We start from the raw sequence: 19822 nt of genomic DNA on the forward strand, positions 1-19822 counted from the left end.
GCCCATATAGGCAATTGTCACACATATGTCCATCTATTTCTCTGATCACATTTTGGAAGCCAGTATTTGTGTTTCCCTTTTAAGAGCTCATTGGCATTAGTAGCGAACATGGTGAACTCACCCAAACACTTCAGCACAGTTGCTAGAATCTGACACAGAATATTGAAAATCCAAACTGTACAAATCTGCCCACTTAGGTGGCTCTCCCTGAAATGACCCTGTAGCCAAATAATGTAGCATGCCCAACATTTCCATTAGTGGAGGTACTATTGGCCCTCATTACAAGTCAGGCGTTAAGGGGTTAACAGCGCCGTAAAGAGCGTCGGCGCCGTTAAACCCTTAACGCCTGATTACAAGTGTCCCTTTGCGGGTTGGTGTTTAACGCCTGCTTTTAGCAAGCGTTAAAAATCCAATCCGCAAAAGGACTTTTGAGCTAATTACGGCACCGTAATTTACGGTGCTGTAATTAGCACCTTCCCCATTCCCATTATGCCCTATGGGGGCAAAAATGGGAATGGGGAAGGGGCCATGGTGAATGGGGAATTACCGCCCCGCCAACCTTGGAATGGGGCGGTAATTCCGCCATCCACCATGGCGGAGTCGATGAGTTACCGGCATGGACCATGGTGCTATTAGCACCATGGTCCAGTGCCTGACTTGTAATGAGGGCCCTTGTCTTGATAAAGCAGACTGCTCTCCTAATAGTGTTTTGGATTTCATATCTCATTTAGGGCCTGATTCACAAAGTGTTTTATAATGGTGCAATCTCATTGGAAAACGCTCTGTGAATCGGGTCCTTAATCTTTCACAGGAAAAACAAGATAGTATTACTAGCCAGGTAATATGTTTTGAATACCACCTCTTCTGAAATTTGCCAAGAAATCAATCCTTGTTCTATGAATCTGTGACATGTACAATCCCTTTTCAGATATGGTTTGTTTATCCATCTGTTGGCCACCTGCTTAATTTGCACAGGGAGCGATCCTTTGCTAGCTTGATCTGTTTCCATTCGACAGTTCTGTTTCCCAGCTGGTAATTTCTAATTGGCCATGAAAAGCTGGGGATGTTTTGCTTTGAACTGTGACAGCTGACCCAGCCCTTTAAGACGAGGTAGCAATACTTTGAGATGAATGGGAATGCAGAAGATAATCAAACATCAATAATCAAAACGATTCAGGAAATTGGCAAAGTTGACTGTTTTAATATCAATTATCTAAAGCAGGGAGTACAACGGACATCAACGGACGTCTCATAGCATGGTATCTCAATGCATTTCATAAAAAACATTCTTTCTATAACAAAAACTCGTCATTGATGACGTTAACCTACGTGTTTACTAATGTCATCCTACGTGGCAAACTACAAAAACCTAGTGGCAAATGTGATAGGCATAAGGAGAACATCTAAGTATATATTTCATACTAGGCTAAAACATGATAGGTTCTTCAACATCAGGTGGGACTACTAAGCCCACCCTTCAAACAAGTCACTATGAACATCACTAAATACACTACGTCCCAATGTTTATACAAACTATAGGTCTCTTAATTACGCGGCCCCCTATAATTGGTTGGCACTCTTACATGCGTCAGTACTTTTCCACTCATTTTAGCAGCACGCAGGCTGGACTTCCACGTGCTGGTGAGCTTGTCATAATCATAGCTTCCCACCAATTAGTATATCATCTAAAATCACCTCAGTGGTCAGCATGTCAATAAAGGCTTTGAACTTGGCGTTCGAAACGTTCTTTGCTCTGGAGATTTCAGGGCAATAGAGGCACGCTCTGCCCCTCTGCGTAGGTGTGGTTCGTCATGATTGTCCAGTTCCATCCATCCACATGACTATAGACCACAAATGTGAGCTCTGGTGCATTTAAAATACTACTATTTAATAAACCTCTGACGTCTTCCTTGTTTTCATCCCTGCCTTCTAAACAGGAGTTTCATTCTTTCACGCAATTGTAACTAAGGTCTGCTCATCCCAGTCCGATAAGACCTTGGCTTCTTGGGACTGATCTAGCCTCACCTTTCTGAGATTCACTTCGGTAATTTAATTGTTTTTTCAACTGCGACACACTGAAAAAGGCGTTCCTTCTTTGGTCCAGCTCTGCTATAACACGTAGTGGAAACATCCATTCTTTACTTACTCTTATAAATGTATACATTGGCGCTTGCCACAACCTATTCACTACATAGCTAACCTCAAGAATACTTTGTCTGCTCGCATTTCTCTACATCTATACACATGTAAAATAGCTTGATATCTTCATTGTTTCTATAGCATAGGTTTCTTCATCTCAAGTCTGAGATGTTTCTCTTCTTTAATGTGTTCTTGATGCTTTATAGAATATCTACATTCTCTTGTCTCTGCAACTCTTCTTGGTGTGTCAGTATTACTTTGCATGAAGTCACCAATCTGCTCTTTTGCTTTCTTTTCATTCTTCCTCTGGGATTTCATTCAAATGCCCATCATACTGCCTTGTATGCAGGTATGGCTTTCTTAATGGGAACCTTGCTTCCAGGATTCTCCTTGGTATGGGTATTTTCTCTGATACTGCACGTGTTACACACTCTGGTTCCCAACATATAGTAAATATGGGTGAGATGCTTGAGGTGGGGGCACTTGGCTCCTTCTCTACATTCCCTCCTCTGGGCAATTCATAGACCACTCTCCCGTCATCCTTCACATCTAGACATTCTTCTCTGAAGAAATGTTTTTTTGAGACCCATATCTTTATGACTCCTTTCAGGCATTCAGACGATTTCACATACCCATCCTTGTTCCAAGTCATGAGCATGCACATGACCACTTGGACTGCAATAGATCTAGTTTCTCACATACTTCTTATGGTTCTTCGGATACAGGAATTTCGTTCCCTCAGGTGCATGGATGCTGGCATTCACAAAATCTCTTTGTCATCTGTCAACTCTTTATTGTTCCATCTGGACTCAACATCAATCATGATCTTCATCCCTACGGCTTTCTTTGCAGTCTTCTTGCATTGTGAGATTATTATCCTAACCACACAGAATCCACGCAATACCATCACTATCAGGGCTCCTAGGAATTTGAACATATCTGCCATCCATTGTGGAACCCAAGAAAAGAGCGATCCAAACCAGCTATTTTCAGCAATGTCCTCCACTTCGGCCACCATTTGAACGTGTAGCTTCATCAGCATCTCTATGGCCTGTCAAGGTACCGTTTTCATCATCATGAGAAGGTATAAACGTGCAACATGATTCTCCAATTTTTGCACAAACACCTCCATCCATAGCTGTGATCATGTCTAGGGGGAGTCATTCCGAGATTGGAGGTAGTGCTATTAGCACCATGACTGCCTCCAATACCGGTTCCAGGTCTGGGTCCAGTCTGGATGAATGGGGATTTACTGGGTTATTCCGAACCTGGAGGACCCGGTAAGTCCCCATTCAGTAAAGCATTCCCCATTCCCATTTCAGCCCCCATAGGGGGACCCGCTAAGGGACCTCAGAATTGGACGGTAAGGGTTCACCTTACCGGTGCCCATTAACCCTTACCGCCCAACTCGGAATGACCCCCTAGGACATATCTGTTCTGAAGAGTCATCAGTCGTATGGCTCTCAGCTCTTCCCTGATAGCACTGAATTCCTTTATTGTTGACTTGGCTGAGAAATAGTTCTCTCTCTTCATTCTACTTATCAGCTCCACATATCTCTTTTTCCACAGGTGAGAATCTGCTTTAGGAAAGCTGTCAATGTTTACGTCACTTTTAGGAATCACCAACCCTGGAATGTGAACATTTACTATAGAACACTGTCCTCTCCAGTCCTTGGGCAGTTTCATGTAAGCTCTAGATCTGCACGCCCAGTAGTGATCCATGATCAATGCTGTCCCAATGTTCACCCTTGTGCCTCAAAGGTTCAACCACTGTTCTGGTTTTCTCTGACTTTTCTTGTGCCATTGTTTCTGAAGCACAGCTTTGCAATTTCTAAAGACACTATCTGCAAAGTTCTGTCTTTATCTTTGACCCATGTCAGTAGTTTAGCAAGTTTCAACCATAAAGGCTTACACAGCATTTATGCGTTTTCAATAGTTGGCTGGTAGTGACCCATTATTACCCACTCTCTGCAGATCACCATACCTTCTTCCCAGATCTTCATTTGGTCTCTGTTTTTCCATTTACAAATTTCTTCTGCAGATTTCCCTGGACTCTCCAGTCTTCTGTTTACTTCCCATCTGATTACAGCTCCTTTTATATCAGGTTTTTCATGTCTGATTACATGATTCCTGGTATGAGCTCTTAGTCCCGTCTTTGTGTCTTGGACATAATCATCTTCTTCTGGATCTGTCCATTCAGTAGCCCATTCGAGATAGACTGTTCAGCCTATGAACTGCCCTCTTGTATGGCAGAACACAATGTGTGATAGACAATGTGCTGTCAGGACATATATTTCAATAGCTATGAACATCTTGGACTTCCCCATGCTATAAGGCAGGAGTGCACATACAAAGCATTCCTCCTACAAGGGACTCCTTCCTACTTCTTTCATATGCTGATACCATATGTTATTCCCCAAGTGTGCTGTACTATCCAGATGATCATTCAACTCATGATCATCCTCCCTAGCACTTCTCTTAAGTCTCTTTTTCTTATGAGGTCCTATAATCATCTCATGAGGTATGTCAGCATAATTCCTTCTTATGGGACCAATCATAGGAACATTTGTCAGTAAACCTGGGACTTTTACATGTGCTACTTGTGTCGATTTGCTCCTAGAGGATAATTGCCTTTCCCGACAAGCCTTTTTCTGGTGCTCAACGAAAATCTCTATAGCACTCTTTCCTGTGTATGAATGTCTAGTGATATTTGTCATAGACCCAAGAACTTTTATATGGTCTACTGGAGTGGGGACATACACATATGTTATTGTCTGCCTTGTAGTTGCCACATCTGTACCCTCCTCTGCACAGGAAGATACACAGGGATGCTTGCTTTATTTGGATCCACATAGTAAGCAGTATGTACTGTGAGTGAAAAAAGAATCACAATAAATATGATGCATGTATAGATAACATATAGATAGTCCCACTTCATACAGCAGTAGCTTCTTGTCTGTCGTGAGGGCCTCTAATTATTAGCAACATTATTGTTGCTGTCGATATTACCCATTCTTTTTTAAGGAAGGAAAATCAAAAATTATACAGGTAATATCTTGCAAATACTCTGGCAATATCTTGATCTTCTCAACAAGCTCTTCAAACAGCGGTCTGATTGCAGGACAATTAACAGGGTTCCTGATGTACAGGAAAGAGTCATCCTTTCACCAAACAAAATATGGATGTTTTTTCAGCAAGAAGTAGAAGAATACAGATAATAGTTGAAGAAAATTGCTTCACACTTGAGGAACTGCGTCACAGTGTTTGTATGGAAGCTGAAATATATTGATTACAATGCCCTTTTGGATAACACGTGTTTCGAAACACCAGTTGGTCTCATAGTTGGTACAAAACAAGACTACAGATAATAGGCTCTGGATCTCTTCCTCCAAAAGTTTAATTCAGGACTTTCTTTATGTTCGCTCAGAATATAGATTGACCTGTTCAATTATATCATGTAGCAATTCGTGAAGTGCCACTGTATTCCTCAGATCACTGAAGAAAGTGCGAACGTCAGTTTGTCTTCCAACATGTGGGTATTCCTCAATCAAATAATGGAAAACCAACCCTATTAGTCTATGAGCATTCTCATCAGATAGTGGCATTTGTGTTTTCCCCACTGTACTCAGGATGCTGGAAAATATGCTCTATTATAGCTGCGAGTAATCTCCTCACGATTGGGCCATTCTTAGGATCTTGTAGGAACAGATGAATGTTAGCTGCTCTCCCCACAAGCGCAAGCTATGCATGAAGAATGAACAAAAAACGGTAAGAACGATCCTGTGAATGTGGCCATCAGGCACTACCATGGATACCTCCGAAAAGAAACTCAGTGAGAAAGGGTTTGGGGAACTGTTCCCTTTTCCAGTTGTTGAAAAGGAATTCCAGATCTGGCATCTTTCCTTCTCGATCAAGACTTAAATGTGTCTCAGTCCAATGTTTAGCAAGCTCCTATGGCTCAAGAACAAATAGCCTTCTTTCACTCCTTTTTTAGCAGCTTAAACAAGCCACAGTCCAACGCATTCTGTGTCTGTTTATTTGACAGTCTCTGCATCCTTCTTCCTCTTCATGGATCTCATCTGCATGTGCTGAGGTTCTTCCTCGATGCTTGCTTCTGATTGGGGTGGGGCAAAGGGGGTTCTCCAGTGTAGATCTTCACATCTCTGAGAAATATCCATGCACTTCCTCCTAGCACTTTCGCTGCTGACGGCGTTATGTTCTCCACTACAAATGGCCTATGAAAGCACGGCTCGTGCCATTTACGCGCAAAGTTCCTAATCAAGATCTGATCACCAGGGAAAAGTTTGGAAAGACATAGTTTTTCAAATCAATTTGTTGCATGGTCTCCATCTGTGTTCTCCTGAGCCCCACACCCCTTCCGCTTGAGCTGATCTGAAATGACAGAGATACTTGTAGTCATACATCTTAAGTAGACATGTAACTCCTTTCCTAACAATTCGGCTGTCGTCTGGGCATCACTTCTAGTTCTAGATGGAGGTGCGAGTGGTGTCCTCATCCGCCTCCCTGTCACTATTTCATTGGGCATAGGCTGGTGGTCGGAACCTGGTTGATTTCTCAGCGCATACAATGCCAGCATTAGGCAATGCAAACATATCTTTTTCAAAGTAAGCTTCAATTTGGCTATTCTTTCTTTAAGCAAGCTGTTGAGTCTTTCAGAGATACTGTTTGCTTGCAGGTGATAAGCCAATGAAAATGTGTGCTTTATACTGAGCAACAAGCTTATCCGTTCAAAGGCTTCATTAACAAAATGAGGGCCATTATCTGATCTTAATACTTCACACATTCCCCATCTAGTAAACATTTATCGTACTAAATATTTCGCTACACAGGTGGAATCTGGATGTGTACATGCATCAGGTTCAATCCACCTTGAAAAGGGATGACATACTACCACTATCATATATCTTTATCCATTACAGACCTACAGCATATCAACATAGTCAATGTGTAAATGTTGGAATGGACCATTAGGTCTCGGGATGACTCATCTAACTATACGCAGAGTATGCCCAGCAGTAAACATTTGACATACAATGCAGTTTACTACATAAAATGCAACGTGTTCTAACAAATTCGGAACAAACACTTCCTCTACAATGGTCACTGCAAGACCTTCTCTAGTGACATGTGCAGGTTAGTGCAGCTGTTCCAATGCCACCCTTAATAAGGCTACAGGCGTCACCGGTTTACCAGTGCTTTCCTGTTGCCACAATGATTCATAAGGAGTTAAAGAACACCCCCTCCGCATCCACAGGTCTTTCTTATCCTGCAGCGCATCCCCTTGAATTTCTGAGTTTTAGAAAAATTATTAAAGCTTTCATGCACACTCATCATCACCACCATGCTTTCATTCACATCAGGCGTATCAAATTTCATAATGTCTTCCGAATATGCAATTCATTTTGTTTCCTCGTCTACAACTTGATTTCCACGTGAGATAAACTTTAGTGTGAGCTGCACATTTAACTATTGCAATGGCTACTGGGAGTTGTGGTGCTCTAAAACGTCTGTCGAATTAAGCGCCATGTTGTACTGGAGTGCTGTCCGCTCAGAGGTAGCAACTCCTTTTCCAACGTGCTAGTCCTGTGTGTATCATCGACATCACGTAGGGGGAGGCACTGTATACACTTACTTCCTGGTCTGCATTTTTCTCAAGCGCGACAATCAGCGCCACTAGCTCTGCAGTCTGCTGAAAAGTGAGACGGTAGTCGTGCACTTATCAAAGCTTCAAATTCTCCATTGGCTTTGTGTGTTACCACAGCGGCACCTGTATATCTCTTTCCATCATTCTGATCGATTCTTGAAGAACCGACAATAAAGAGAATCTCCCCAGCTGCCAAAGCATTTTCCTTTACCCTCGGGATCTCATCATAGAATTCCCATATTTTGAGCAATCATGCACCTGCTCATCTTCTGCCAGTGGTTCCGCTATAAACATGGCAGGGTTAACTATTCTGCATTGTACTATTTTAATCGCTGGATTTGATATGACCACCTCGTAGGCAGAAGCCCTTTGAGAAGTCAACGTACCCTTGGGTTTCTCCAAAATGGCAAACAAAGCATGTTCAACAAATAACGTCATAGAACACCCCATTACAATGCTAGCAGCCTTCTCAATGGCGAACATAGCGGCTGCCAAAGATTGTTCACAGGGAAAGTGACCCCCCATTACTAGGTCCAGAATCCCACGTAATATGCTAGAGGCTTGTACCCCAATGTGGTCCTCTGCGTGAGAACTGCTGTCATGACTATGCCATTTGTATGCGAAAATAAGAAGAATTCCTCAGCATAATTGAGAATCTCTAAAACTGGATCTGTGCAAATTGCCCTTTTCAACTCATCAAACCCCTTTTCCATGTTCTCAGTCCAGATCATTTTTTCCTGAGTTGCCTGTGCTTTTATCAGAGCCTGCAACAAGGGTTTTACATATGAACTATAATTAAAGACCCATGCTCTCACATAATTGCATAGTCCCAACAACCTTTGCATGTGCTTTATCGTATGTGGCTTTGCTGTTTTTAAAATAGCCTCTCAGGAGTAACTTTCTTTCCTTCATGCAAAATTAACTGACCTATGTATAGCACTTCCTCTTGCCAATACTTTAATTTATGCTTGTCTAATTTATATCCTTTCTCTGCAAGAATAATCATTAGCTGAACTGGGTCTTATCTGCACTCTTCCTCTGAGGTGCAATAGATTAAGATGTCATCTACATATTGCAATACAACATTTTTCAAATCAATTTTGCTTAAGTCCATCTGCAAGACTCTATTGAAAATAGATGGAGACTCACAGTACCCCTGAGGTAATCTTGTGCTTTTTAACTTAGTCTGGCGAAACGAAAATGACGTCAGATTGTGAGAATCCTTATGCAATGGGATTGAGACAAATGCATTTTTCAAGTCAATCGCCCGTAAAATGTCTTGCCTCAACAGGGATACTACACAAGATTGTCGCCGGATTAGGATCTAGAAGGGTTTCAGCCTCTACAATCTGGTTAATTGGGCATAAATCCTGAATTAAACACCAGGACCCCCCCCCTTACATTTCATGATAGGGTACACTGACGTATTACATGGTGACAATGACGTCACTAAAATACCTTGTTCCATCATGGCGGATATCGTCTTCAAAATACCTTCTTCTGTCTCTCGAGACATGGGATACTGTTGTGATTGAGGTAAAATTGCTCCTGATTTCAGTTTAATCTTAACTTCTCCAGCCCTTTCAATAGGCCTACGTCATAGGGGACTGTAGTCCATAATGAAGCTGGCACTTTTTCCATATCTTCATCGAAAAACTTGGGATGCTTCAATGCTAGCATCATCCTTTGAGGAATCTTGCGTTTTATTGCTCTAAACCAATGAGTAATACTAATTTCAAATACTACTTCGTCATTTTACGGATGGTCTCTAAACATATCCTCGTCAGTGATGTCAGCCAATTTGTAACCCCCCCAATGGCAATCACTGGACACCACCGTCTGCCTTCATAATCAACTCCATCAAGCATAGACAGTTCCCCCCGTACTATAGCTGCTTGTAATTCTAAGGGACAGATCAGTCCTCCCTCTTCATCCATAGGTATCCTTGGCCTATATAAAAACTCATCAGGTACCCTCACCATTTTACCCACTAAACCTAGTAGCCATGTTAACAAAATGCATACCCCATAGTGAAAAACCTCTGGTTCAAGCGGTACGCCTCGTATGGCCATTTGTCCTGTAAATGCCATAATAAATTCACTCACCTTTAAATAATTAATTCCTGGCATTTAAATTAAATCATCATGTTCAATTTTGTCATTAAATCTCGACCTAATATATTAATAGGTGTCTGTCTCAAACATAATAATGGTACAGACATATCAAATTCTCCTGTAGAGACTGGCAATTTTTCAGTAAAAGGAACTCTACTTGTAGGTCCTGTGAAACCTTGAGCATTCATGGCATTCTCAGATAATGTAAATTTCCCCTCTCGTATACATGAGCGTGTTGCTGCCGGTTCTACAAAAAAAGAAAAAGATTTGCACCCTATAGTGACGTCAACCCTCGGTTCTTCATGGGGGATTGGGAGTACCTGATAACACTGAACACATCAAGTCTCCCAATGAGCTGTCCTATTGTGGGTACATGCATATTCCCGTACCTGTGAAAGGATTTTGTGCCTCGACAGTGACACCCCCTATCCTAGGAGTCATTAAATGTCCAGTGTTAGGGCCCTGCTGTATCTGCATGGGTGAATGCTGTGACTGCCCTTGTGGCGGATTCATTGTTGTCTTCTGTGTTTTTAAACCTTGCTGCATTCTCGGCACTTGTGTTCGCTGCACTGTCTGATTATGGGATGTTGAGTGCATGAAGGCGGGTATGTGGTCGCCCCTCTTGAGAATTGCCCATTTTGCACGAACCCTTGACTTCCACATATGCGTGCAATGTGTCCTGTCATTCCACATGTCCAACATACCAGAGGTCTCCTAATTTGCCCTCCCTGCATGCCTTGATTATCGTTCTGTATGTTTTGAAATCCACTTTGATTATTCTGGAAATGTCCCTGATTATTCCGGAAGCCTCTGCCTCGGAACCCTCCCCTTCCCCGTGGTATGAATCCATTATTACCTTGATCAAACTGCCTTTGGTTATTCACCTGTGGCATGCCTGCTGTTTGCTGTGAACCTGACCTTCTCCGCTCGTCAAAATTGCCCGTTCTATGGCAAATTTTGACTCTTTTTTCTGCACTAGTTTCACTTCTTCACCTTTCCTAGCATCATCCTACTTTCGATTCTTCTCCTGCAATGATCTGCAATAGTGTGCGATGGTCAGCTTTATCTCCAACCATGATTTCGCTTTCCTACCTACTCATTTCGTGAGCTGCTTCTGCATTGGGTCTGGCAGCCATTGGCATAGTATATGATAAAAAACAGGTATAGATTTCCCCCATGGTTCGCGCTTTTCCGAAGACCACTGTTTTTTTGAAATTTTGAATGTAAACAAGAGCACCCTCCCCTTCCTACATCTTCTTTGCCATTATAGCTCCCATATCTGATGCATCCGGATATATAACACTCTAAGCGCTTTCAAAACTGCTGCTCTACAGTTATTAAATGGTACTCCATCATGAGCCGTGTTCTGCATAGTGACACTCGAGTATCCTGCTCTCAACCAAACATTGTCTGCTCTCTCCCCAAGGATATCTGCTAGAAGACCTTTAATGTCTCCTATAGCTAACATATTTCCTCTGGTCATTTTTTCTAACTCATGTATCCATTTCCCAGAACCAGAAGTGAAACTCAGAAGTTTGCACCTTAAATTATCCTTATCCTTCTGTGACCATGGTATATATTATGGTCTGACTCCTCTTTTTTCTAACAAAGGAAACTGCGATATGCCAAACTCACATGCGTCCCCCATTGTCTGTCTGTCCATAGCAGGGACAATTGTTCCACACCATCTTCTTCCTGGTAGCGATCTTACCTTGCTTACATAAGGTGGCGAGTCCCCCCTCTCGCTATGGGATTGCCCTCTTGGTCGATCTAGTCGTGCCAGAGGCTTTGACGCCCTCAATTTGGGTAGATCTAGATCTGACCATGTCACTTCTTTGTCCATTGGAGAACATCCTTATCACATGCGTTATCTCCCACCTCCTCATAGAAGGTTTATCTGTCTTTGTCTGACATTTCCTGTCCCCAACTTGTATGGCTTCCCTCCTCTCCGTCTCTAGTCAGAGTCAGTCTAGGCTTGAAACTACATGAGCCTCCCTCTCTGTCGTATAACTGTGTACTCTTGAGTCGATTATTTTTACCCTTTCCTTTCAGTTCTTTCTTAGTCCTCATATCATGATAGACTTTATCGATTGTGTCCCCAATGCTTCTAGAGTCAAACTCATCCTCTAGATTTGCTCTAGACAGACCTGGCATGTGTTCATGTGTTGGGAAGAATTCTTCTATGTCCTACCATGCTACCTCTGGATTAGGATCCATTTATTTCTTTTCTACATGCTCAATGCCATGTGCTCCCAGCTTCTTTTTTGTTCTATTTCATCATCAAGCTCTCTTCGTTTCATTGCTTCTTCTCTTACCCTTTCTTCTTCCTTTCTTTTCATTTCTCTTCTATCATTTGCCCTTTGCACTTCTTCATCTCTACGTCTTTGTATCCTTATATCCCTTCATTTTTGTTTCTCCTCTTCCTCTTTTTCTTTCTAGCCTTTCTCATTCTTCAATTGCCATCTGTCTGTTGTCATATTTTCTCGGTTCTTCTGCCCTTTCCTGCTTTTTCAGTTGTTCATCTTGATACAACTGTTCCCGTCTTTGTCTATCCTTCATTTTCAACCCATCTTCTTTCAATCGATCCTCGCTGTCTCTATATTGTTTGTCTCGTTCATCTCGATCTTCCTTTTGCCTTACTTCCTCAATGCTCTTTCCATCATGTTTGAGCAAAATCTGACCACCCATCCATTCCTTCTGTATGAGCGCTACCTCATCAGCCTTATCTTTTTCTCCCTTGCATCTCTTTAGATCTCTTCCTTTAACTAAGGATGTACTTGGTCGATCACTTCTCTCCTTGTCCCATCTCTCTTTCCCCCTTGGGACTTTATAGATCAACTCTCTTTCGAGAACCTTCTCTGTACCTTCGTTGCTGCTATGCGAAGGCGGCTCATATGCCGGATTGCTGTACCCTGTCACTGCCTTCAGTTCTCTCAATGGGTACACTCCGTCATCTTTTGTACTATCGCCTTTTTTTTCCAGCGCAGCTGGGGGAGCAGAGGGCTCCTCACCCCCCTCTTTGCATATGTTAACTATACAGTCCTCAGCTCAGGAGGCAGCTCTTCTCTTTCTTCCTGGTACATTTTCCAGAGCTCTAAGCTCGCCAGTATTTTATTTAACTTTTTTCCTGTGTATGCTGCGTGCAAATATGTTGTCATGTGTTGCAAAACTGCTTTTGATAATGATCCCCCTTGTGACCATGGCAGAAATATATTGTCTGCTGTGCCCTTAACCCATTCCGCACTGTACTGCTTAAGCTTGGGCATGTGTTTTGATAACTGTTTGCATAGATGTGTAAGCGGAGTAATATCCTCCATTTTGACTCGTCACACTTGACTGTCAATACTCACCTTTACACTTTGCACTTTTTCAAAAATGAGTTTCAGAAAAATAATACAATATGAGCATGCACCAATCGTTGCAGCTCCAAATCCTTTATATCACGTTGTTATTTCAATCTATTTATCCACTACACACCATCAATTCAACTGCACAAATAAATAATTAACTCTTAAGTGTCGTGTTTTCATTTTCACGTTTCTTAATTTGCCTATTACTTTTTCACCACATATATATTTATACAACTCATAAAACAAACGGACAAACTGACAAACTCGCCCGGCCCATATATTTCAGACTGCAATCCTTAAGACTATTTCTTCACTCACGATCTTCGTGACACCCCTAAAAAACACTCCTACGGAGCTTGAATCGTTTGATTCAGACAGTCTTTAAACATGTCCGTGGCCAATGCCATCTGCTAATGGGACTCTAGATACGACTTCTTCTGATACGTGCTATGACACAGGACACTGGACTTACTCTACTGTGATGTTCCTCGTCTCACAGTTTCTCAATTGCTTGGCTCCTCTCCGCAAGACAATTACTTAATAACTCAAAGCTCATCGTCTCGAGTTGTTTACCCCCAACCTCCCTCCGTTACTTGTTTCCCCTTATCACTTTATCCACTCGCTGCCCATTCACAAAGTTGACTGTTTTAATGTCAATTATCTAAAACAGGGAGTGCAACGGACATTAACAGATGTCTCATAGCATGGTCTCTCAATGCATTTTATGAAAAACATTCTTTATATAACAAAAACCCGTCATTGATGATGTTGACCTAGGTGTTTACTAACGTCATCTTACGTGGCAAACTACAAAATCCTAGTGGCAAATGTGATAGGCTTCAGGAGAACATCTAAGTATATGTTCCATACTAGTCTAAAAAGTGATAGATTCTTCAACATCAGGTGGGACAACTAAGCCGACCCTTCAAACAAATCACTATGAATGCCACTAAATACACAACGTCCCATTGGTTGTACGAACTATAGGGCTCTTTTTTACGTGGCCCCCTATAATTGGTTGGCACTCTTACATCTGTCAGTACTTTTCCACCCAGCAGCCCACAGGCTGGACTTCCGGGTGCTGGTGAGCTGGTCATAACCATAGATTACCATCAATTAGCATATCATCTATCATCACCTCAGTGGACTGCACATCAATTAAGGCTTTGAACTTGGCCTTGGAAATTTTCTTTGCTCTGGAGAATTCAGGGGAGTAGAGGCACGCTCTGCCCCTCTGCGTAGGTGTGGTTCATCATGTTTGTCCAGTTCCATCCATCCACGTGACTGAAGACCACAAATTTGAGCTCTTGTGCATTTAAAATACTACTATTTAATAAACCTCTGACGTCTTCCTTGTTTTCGTCCATGCCTTCTGAACTGGAGTTTCATTCCTTCACACGATTGTAACTATCCTATCGTCTGCTCATCCCAGTCCGATAAAACCTTGGCTTCTTGGGGCTGCTCCAGCCTCGCTTTTCTGAGATTCACTTCTGTAATTCAATTGTTTTATCAACTGCAACACCATGGAAAAGGCCTTCCTTTACTGGTCCATCTGTGCTATAACACGTAAATGAAACATCCATTCTTTACTTACTCCTATATATGTGTACGTTGGTGCTTGCAGCATTCTATTCACTAGATAGCTAGCCTTAAGAATACTTTGTCTGTTTGTGTTTCTTTGCATCTGTACACATATAAATACCTTTATATCTTCATTGTTTCTGTAGCATAAGTTTCTTCATCTCGAGCCCGAGATGTTTCTTATATTTAATACTTTCTTGATGCCTTATAGAATATCTACATTTTCTTGTCTCTGCATCTCTTCTCGGTACGTCAGTATTACTGTCTTGTATGCAGGTATGGCTTTCTTAATGGGAACCTTGCTTTCAGGATTCTCCTTGGTATGGGTATGTTCACTGGTACTACAGGATTTTCACACTCGGGTTCCCAACATGTAGGCAATATGGGCGAGATGCTTGAGGTGGGGGAACTTGGCTCCTTCTCTAGAGCTTCCTCATTCTTGCATGGACCATTAGGGATGCAGGCTGGGGAGCATCACATTTGTAAGTGCAAGGCAGCGCTCATGCACCTTCCCACTCAGACAAACCTAGCGGGGAGCTGCATCAACAGCTGTCTGGATTGTGTACTCATGTGCTCTTGTTACATGGGAGTCGGAGAGATTTTGGGAGGTGTGGTGGAAGAGTTGAGGATTGGGGCTGCATACACGTAAGATTGTATTTTTTTAAATATATTATATGTGTGTAAATGAGTGAATGTATGATGTATGGGTGCGGGTGTGAATTAATGAGTGAACACTGTTTGTGAATGGATTGTGTGAATGTGTATGCGCGTACGTGATTGTGCTGAGCCGGGGTTCCAGTGGGGGTGATGGAAAGGTTGGGGGCACTAAAACAACCCATTTTGTAAAGAGTATTTATCATAGATGGCCAGTAAAAAAAATCATCATCCTTTCTTTTATCAACCGGCTGTTGATTAAAAAAAAAGGATAGTATGTTATTACTTGGCTAGACTGGCATTTTGGGGAAGCCAGTCTAGCCATTTCATATTGTGGCATGGCATTTCTTTAACAGTTATAAAGGCAGAAGCAAGCATGATAAGTGTTATTAGGTTTCTACGCTGGACTACATTGTGAAGAGAGTTTGGACACGTTTTCTTATAGTATCATTACTGCCATAATGTGCAAAGCAAACATGAGTGTGTTAATATATAAGAATTCTGGCAGATAATGGTGCAGCCAGCGTGGAAATGCATGAACACAGCCAGTGTGAAAATGTTTTATACTGTTATTTTTGAAGGCATCACGAAAATGCTTTGAAAATGCACAAGTGCACTGTTGGTGACTTGCAGCTATTGAATTTATCTATTGGAGTTACCCCACAGAACCAATTGCAAACCTTTTGGCTTTTTACCCAGTTTTTCACAGAATGTGTGCTGTATAATGCACCATTTCGACCAAATATTAAGAAAATAAATCTCAGGGGCAAATGTTTTGAGCACCCTTGCTACAATCAGTCGCTTTGGCATATTTGTGGGAAATATTAACACACCCGCAATGAAATAATTCACCAGCCAACACTGGCAAATGTAACAGTAGTCCTCTCCTGAGGGGCACGCGCAAGTGTTTGGAGAGGTACGTACTTTCTCCAGGATTATTCGGCTGTACTCTATGCAGCAGGAAATACCAGCTGCAACTCATGCATCGGGTGCAATCAGTATCTTAGTGCTGATACTGACACTATGAGGTTCCTGATTCCCTGTAACAACATGGGGGGAACCAGCTTTTATATTGTTATGACTCCTCTTTTCTCAATTCTTCTCAAAATACAGTATTAGGGACCTTTATCAGCACCCCATGCCTAAACTAAAATAGCTCCAGAATTACGAATCCACATTTTTTGTTTGGGCTATTAGATGTCGCTTGTGACACCGGTAAAACCCAAACTATTACATTCAAATACAGCTAGGGAGGAATGGCATATGATGAGGGGCATAGACGAATAACATTTGAGGAGGGACACAGTGTAATAGGTGTTGTTTGGCTATGATCCCACACATTCCTTGTTTATTTATTTATTTCCATTTATAAAGTGCACAACAGCCCTAGGGCATTGTGCCGCTGTTACAGAATATTCACTTAGGTACATGTTACATAAATACAACTCTCAACGGAGTGATACACATGTTGTGAGACAAAAACAGTATGTGTGTTCCATGGTTACAGGGGAACGGCAGTGAGGAGCAGTTTCAGTTGAATAGCTTAGTTTTCAGGGCTTTTCTGAAATCCATAAGCAAGGTTTCTTTTCTGAGTTTGAGTGGTACTGAATTTCAGGCTTTTGGTGCTAGCACTTTGAAGCTGGACCCCTCCGCTTTGGCTCTGTTATAGGTAGGGATTGTAAATTTGTGTGAATATTGGTCACGTTTAGGTCTGTGAGATTGTGCATGCTGAATTCGTTTGTTCTGTTAGGTAGGAGGGTGCAGACTGAGATATGCATCTGTGCGTATATGGTGAAGGCCTTGAACAGTATATGTTCCTTGACCGGGAGCCAGTGGGCTTCTTGTCTAGCCTGAGAGATATGCTCTCTGCTAGGGATACTGAGTGCAGCTCTGAGAGCATTGTTTTGGGTAATTTGTAATTTGTTAAGGTTCTTGAAGGAGGTGCCTAGGAGGAGGACATTACAATAGTCCAGTTTTGCACCTACGGTGGCCCTAGCAATGTTGAGACAGTTTTTGGAGGAGAGGTGGGGTTTTATAGCATTAATGAATTTAGTTGTGAGCGCTGCTGCTGATGAGATGTAACTGCTGATGAGATGTTTTGTCCCCATTGAGACACACACCATTGGCCGCCATCCACGCCTGGATGAGTGCATGTGTCTTTTTTAGGGTTTTGAGGTCCTTTTCATAATCACCAGATAGTGGAAGAAGAATTTGTGTGTCGTCGGCATAATTGGTGAAGGTTATGCCGATTTTTCTAGGTCCTTGAATAAAGGTAAGGTGAAAAGATTATAGAGTTTGGGGGATGTGCATGAGCCTTGTGGCACTCCACAGCTGATGGTGATGAATTGGCAGAGGCCTGGTCTGAGAAGAACCTCATGGCTCATCCTTCCAGAAAGGGTGTAATCCAAGTGGTATCCTTGCGAATAGCCATACTAATCCCTAGGGGTAATCCCACCATTCCTGCCTTTCACCGACCAAGAAGTCCTGCACATGTGAACTCTTTGAGCTCTTGCTCTTCTGTGCAGGTGACAATGTTAGATGAAGTTCAAACATGCGCATGGCATGCTAGTTCAGATTTATCATTCAAGGAGGTCATCTGGTGTGTTAGTGTCCTTTTACTGTTTTCATGGTGTGCATGGTTCACTGTTGGTACACTGGTTAGAGATTGGTCTCTCTTTGATGTCCTTGCCCTTTCCCCTGCTGTTGGCTGTCTGTATGCGGCCACCCACTCGCTAGGGAGTGCTGCTGCGTAGCCAGCATTCTGCTTGTTGTCAGCCGGACGAGAGCAGATCTTAACCACAGCCAGGCCTGTTCCCAACGATCGCATCCCAGCAGCCCATGCAGAGCGCAAGGAAACAGTGGGGCAGGGCTGGGGCACAGAAGATAAGCAGCAGCAAACTCCAGGGTAGTACAGAAACCCAACTCCCGATTTACTGTGCCTCTCCATTGCTCCAGAAGCCCAATGCCATGAGTTGATTGTCCATAACCGAGTGCAAACTTGTCCATAGAACAAATCCATCCAAAAGTTCCAGGAGCCTCCTAAGGACACTCCAGAAGCAGGAAATCTTACATAGTCCCCTCACCATAGTCCCGGACCGAGGGAGCAAGGAAAGTCCAACCGGAGATACTTGTTCTGCATCAGTGCTTTTGCGAGGTGCTGAACCCGCGAATAGCTGCTGAATCGAAGAGAGCCTGTAGTTGCCGAAGTCCTTTCCCGAGTACTGCCGCAGGAGCCCGCCAGAAGTCCTCCCTCTTGTCCCCACGACTAAGGCTGAGGAACAAGGGTCTGCTTGGCTGTAGCAAGATGGAATACAGCTGGACCCCTTTCTTCATACCAGAGGTACTTTTTGGGTTTGGGGTACTCACCTTCTCACCTTAAGTCAAGCGTTCTAATTGAGAAGTGCACTTGCTTACCTCTCTGAGTTGATTTCAACTCCCCTTGCACAGGCTTAACAGCTTGTGTTACTTCAGTGATCTTTGTGGCACTATCTGACTTTGGGAAAGACTTTTATCCAAGAAGTGCATCAGAACATTTGACTTTGGCTGTCCTGGCTCCCTAAAGGCACCCTTCTAATCTATTGACTTTGGCATTGCTTGTCCCTTCATAGGTTGTCATTTTTTTAACACTTTTGCTGCTTGGAAAGGCTTACCTAGATTTAATTATAGGATTCAAACTGTCTTCCTGTTATAAGAAAGTATGTTCTAACCTTTCTATTTCCTTAACCGTCCTTGTTATTGAAGTCACTTCAGGGTGTAGGAGAAATGTGTTAGCATATCCAAAGAGTATTCACTAGCTTTATTTACTTTGCAAAGTGATTCCAAAGTTTGCTTGACTGTTACAAAAAACTGCCTTTTTAAAGAATGCTTAACTAAAACATATTTTTAAATAAATACATATATTTATAACTGAATCATTGAGTCTAAGAGTTTCTTTGTTACTTGTATTGTCTAATTTCATCTGGTGAGCTCTACAGCTCACCTTTAGCCCTCTTCAGATAGGTCTGGCTGCTCAGTCACTCTACCAACTTGTGTAGTACAGACGTATACCTAAAGGTGGGTTCCCTAATACCAAGCAGATAAGTCTTGTTTAGTCTCACACAGTGTGACTGCACCAATTCTTACCTAGCACTGGTGTCATGTGATGGGATTGGCATACAGTTGGTACATTGACTATTGGTTGTACCAGTGCCTAACTGAACCTGCTGAGCTTATGACCCTTTCGGAAAGTGCATTAATGGATGGGTTCACAGAATAACTGAGTCCAAATAACCAAACCAGCTCAGGAAGATGGCAAAGTACTGTTTTATTAACAATGATCG

The sequence above is a fragment of the Ambystoma mexicanum genome, chromosome 5q (genome assembly GCF_040938575.1).
Source record: "Ambystoma mexicanum isolate Mex_15411 chromosome 5q, UKY_AmexF1_1, whole genome shotgun sequence".
In the NCBI taxonomy this organism is placed as follows: domain Eukaryota; kingdom Metazoa; phylum Chordata; class Amphibia; order Caudata; family Ambystomatidae; genus Ambystoma; species Ambystoma mexicanum.